This window comes from Terrapene carolina, unplaced genomic scaffold (genome assembly GCF_002925995.2).
Source record: "Terrapene carolina triunguis isolate 2854851 unplaced genomic scaffold, T_m_triunguis-2.0 Scaffold148, whole genome shotgun sequence".
Lineage (NCBI taxonomy): Eukaryota > Metazoa > Chordata > Testudines > Emydidae > Terrapene > Terrapene triunguis.
Genome location: NW_020664499.1, coordinates 8660652 through 8665234, shown reverse-complemented (window position 1 = coordinate 8665234; position 4583 = coordinate 8660652). Strand labels below are relative to the sequence as shown.

Genomic DNA, 4583 nt, shown 5'->3' with positions numbered 1-4583 from the left:
GCACCTTTAAGACTAACAGAAGTATTGGAGCATAAGCTTTCGTGGGTAAATGCCCACTTCATCAGACACACTTGCGTCTGATGAAGTGGGCATTCACCCACGAAAGCTTATGCTCCAATACTTCTGTTAGTCTTAAAGGTGCCACAGGACCCTCTGTTGCTTTCTACAGATATATATTTATTTTGGCACAGAAGCCAATTAGGAGACATATGCAAATATGCATATATGATCTAATTAGTTAATATTGTCCCAGGACTCAATACACTGAAGGGGTAAATAGTTGTGATTTATTGATATCACGTGACTGTTTCCAGCCAATCACAACCCAGGGTTTTCTGCTCTTACAGTGATCACTATTAAAAAGTATGCCAAATTTTGGAAAACAAGCCTCAAACAACCCCCCAAAAATCAATATAATTCTTTTAAAATTTCCTGCAAATTTTATTGTGGTTTTTCTTGGAAAACTGTTACTGAAAAATATGTTAGTAAAAAATGTTACTGAAAAATATTTGGTTTTTCAGCGAAAAATTGGGAAATTTGATTGAAAGTGAAATTTTTGCCATGACATTTTCATTTTTGACAAAAGCCATTTTTTGGCAGCATTACTTTTCAATGAAAAAGCTTTGTCATGCTCTAAATAACCCTAACTAACCCCAGATCTTCCATGGGACAATTAACAAACAGGTGGGATACAGCCAAATGAAAGCAGTCAACCCCCATGGCAAGCCTGGCCTCACTCATTTTTGCTTGACTGAGGAAAATCTGGGATTACCGGAGAATTCCCTCCACTACAAGAATCACTGGGTGAGGTTCTCTGATCTCTGTAATGTAGGAGGTCAGGCTAGATGATCATATGATCTCTGAATCCATGAAGAATGTGTCAAATAGATAGTAATTCAAAAAGAAAATGCAGAATTTCTTATGCATTGTAGCAGGGCATGGTCCCTCCTGACTGGGGCTTTTCCAGGCTGCACAGTTCCCAGGCCTCCACAGTTTCTCCTGCTGGGGCCTGAGCACCTTCCTGCCTCCCTGGGTTCTGGGCACTTCTGCAGCTTGCAGAGCAGGCCGGCCCTTCTCTGGGCGCAGCTTCCAAAGGCTGGGTTTTTGCATCAGCAGGGGTGGGGAATTGCATTCACTTCCTCAGGCAATCCACGCAACACTGTCTACCCCAAAAGTCCATTCACGTCTGGCCCATTGTTCAGTACAGTCCTCTGCAGTTCATAACATTTCCCAGTGGTCACATCCCATCACCCCCTACAAAGAGGGGTTACATTTAATCCCGACCCACAGTAAAATGTAACCTTTGCATTTAATACAATGGACCCCAACGATGCTTAAACTTAATTAGGTAAGGTTTTTCAAGGCTATTGCAAGAAATTGCCATACTGGTCACAGTGACAATGATGATAATATTAACAATAACCATCTTACATTTGCTTCTTAATGTCCTGTTCCAAGGAACCCTCCATTTCTTTGCCTTCTTTCAGAACCTGAAATCAAAGAGCAAGTCAGCAGCAGTGAACCTTCCCCCTTCACTGGACAGCTAATGGCCTCCGGTGGGCACAGAGACAAGCCAAGTAAACCTCTCCTGCCTCCCCTGCCCTGGCCAGCGGCTTTGGGCTTCGCTGTGAAATATTCCAGTCCTAGGCGGGTCAGCAGCTGAACCCTCACCGCCCCCATTGCACTGCGGGGGTGACTGATGTGGCTTTGGGACCCGTTCAAGGCTGCACATTCAGCCTGCGACAGATCCCAGAACGAAACGCACCTTTCCTCATCTCCCAGCCTGGCGTTGCACCCAGACCTGCCCTGGCATTACAGCAGTGCAGTGCCAGGGCTCTCTGCCAGGGGTAGCTCAGGTGGTACAGACAGACGCATTCCCAGTGGGGAGCTATCCAGAGGGGCCTTGTGTGTGGAGGGGAACTGCTGGATCTCGTTGTGGGCCAGGAGGGTGGGGGACCAGGGGAACATGGAATAACTGTGACACTGGGTATGTTGGGTTATTTTATGTTAGGGAGTCAGGGCAGTGGAATATGCACCACTGTGTAAGGACCGGATGGGGTTGGGGGGAGTCCCAGCACAGCAAACGTAACTGGCATGCCTTCCCACCCCATCTCTGCCAGTGGGCAGCGAGTGATGCCCTGTCGCAGGCCAGCAGCGTGCTCCCCTCCACCAGCGGCCCCAGGGCTCGCAGCAGAGAAACGCTGTCTTCTCACAGCTCAGCCAGTACACGCTCTGCCTCTTGGAGTGGGGAGCCAGGACTCCTTCAGCTCCGATGTGGAAGGAGCTGCCGTTGCTGCATGCAGGCCGGGGCGATGCAGCCTGCAGTGACAGTCATTTCATACTTGTGCAGGACTTTCATCGGGTCAGAGCAAGGCCTTGGCCAGGTACCTGCCAACACCACAGTCACTAGCAAGGCTCAGGCCAGGCCCCGCAGCCACTGTCACACACTCCTACCACGGAGCAGAAGCGGGGACTCTCCAGCTGGCCTTGGTGCTGGCCCGGCGCAGCAGGACATTCGTCTCGGTAGCAAAGCAAATCTGATGAACCAAGCCAGCATCCTATGCTTGTCCATGGGCACAGACCCCGGGTACTTCACCTCAAGGGCACAAGCCGCGCTGTGTGAGCGAGAGGGGCCAGGCACCAGCTGTGTCTGTCCACGCTGAGGGAAATGATGAGCTGTATAAGGCAGGAGTGCCGCTAGCATTCAGACGAGCACATGCTGGGGCAGAGCCAGGCCTCACGAGGCCCTGTGAGCAGCCTGTGACAAGCGCTGGTTTGGTATTAAGTAGAGGGGCAACTGGCACATTCCCATGCTCTCAGCCTGGTGCAGAGCCTACAGTCGCTCCACAGTGGTGCTGAATAGCCCTGCTCCCACCGCCTGCTGCTGGGGTGAGTCGAAGTGAGGAGCTAGCGCATCCCCTGCATCCTCCCTGGATTGCGGCACATGAAGTGAGAGGGTCCCAATGCATTGGCTGCACCCACCTTCTCTCTGCGCCCCTCCCCCAGACTCCCGTCCCCTGTCCCCATGACTCACTATCCCAACGAGCCCTCTGAACCCCATGACCCCTCCATAGAGCTCCCTTGCTCCCTTCTCTAGGCGCCCTCCAATGGGCAGCCACCCTATCCTGCACTCCCCACCTCCTTTCGCGGGGCATGGCAGCTTTGCAGGCCCCTGACTGCTCCTGCTCCAAGCGCATACTGGGCCGCAGCCCCAGAACCTCTCCCTTTTAACTCACCAGCTAGCGGGACCTGCAGAACGCTTGCTGTGGGAAACTGGGCCCAGCAGTAGGTCCGCGGCACAGGGAACGGGGTGGAGGTGATTACTAAAGGGCCTGGAGCAGGGAGGTTCGGGTGGCACTGGGCATCACAGACCTTTGGAGGCGTATCTGAGCCAAACCTCCAGCTGTGCAGTAGTTAGCCCCTTGTCCTGCCTCCCATTCTCCTGGGAAGGGCACTCATTTTGGAGGGGAGGAACCTTCTGAGAGCCAAAATAGCTGGCCATTTGCAAGTCTGATTACAAACTCAACCCCGAGAGGAATCCCCTCCTGATGGGCAGTCTCTTCCAGCTGGGCTTTTGTGGGAAAAAGAAATGATGCCTCTGCTGGAGGCCTCAGGGTCCTGCCATACCCATCCCAGGAAAGGAGCAATAGAGGAGTCTTCCAGGCAGCCTAGAGTGGCTGTAGGGGAAGCAGCCAATTAGAGCTCAAGAGGGCCATATAAAAAGGAGCTGCAGTGCAGTGCATAGGCAGTTTCTTGCTGGAGCTAGTGGAGTGCAGATGGTGCTCCTGGCTGGCTAAAGGGAACTGCAGTACCAGGGACAGCTCAGTTCTGGAACAAGACCTCCTGGCTGGCTGCTGGGCTTGACACATAAGAGCCCTGAGGTAAGGGAGAAACACTGATGAAGGCTCGGGCTGTGGGGAAGTGGCCCAGGGAACTGAAAGCAGTTTGTTAAAAGGACATGGTGGCACATAGCTGCTATTCTTAGGGCGCTTGGGCTGGGAACCCATAGGCCACTGGGGAAGTGTCCTCAGGGCTAGTGCAACCACTAGGCGAACTAGGTGCTCGCCTAGGGTGCCAAGTGGTTGGGGGCATCCAAGATTTTTCCTCCCTCTCCTCCCTTCCCCTCACACAGAGTGCGGCGTGGCTCATGGGGCGCCTGGCCTGATTTAGCTGCTCCCATTGGCCTCCAGCCAGGGCCGTAGCAACAAAGAACGTGGCCCCCTCCGAACGGTGGCCCCCTCCGAACATATGTCTGGGCGGGGCCCCTTACAATGCAGAAACTGGAATGTGGTATTTATTTTGCCACTTTTAGGGGCCCCCTTCCTTGCGGGGGCCCCCTCCGGTCGGAGGGTACGGAGGGCGCTCGCTACGCCTCTGCCTCCAGCAGGCAGAGTCCCTCCCCTCCTCCCCTTGGCTCAGCCTCACTTTGCCAGCATGCTGCGAGGGAGGGGCTGTGGGCTCCGCAACCTGTTTGTTTTGGCTCCCCGTGGAGCCAGGGGCTGGAGCGGCATGGTGGTAAGGAGTCCCGGGGGGCTGTCAGGGGGCGGGGGGAGGGTTGGATGGGTTGGGAGTTCTGGGGGGGG

General features: G+C 53.9%; 1 long non-coding RNA gene across 1 annotated transcript in view; it reads right to left on the bottom strand.

The window, feature by feature from the left end:
• Positions 1-4583, bottom strand: part of LOC113406892 — a 10865-nt gene that overhangs the window by 1972 nt on the left and 4310 nt on the right. The window contains exon 2 of the long non-coding RNA XR_003369900.1: positions 1432-1490. This is a non-coding gene — a long non-coding RNA (uncharacterized LOC113406892). The remainder of the gene's footprint in view (positions 1-1431; positions 1491-4583) is intronic.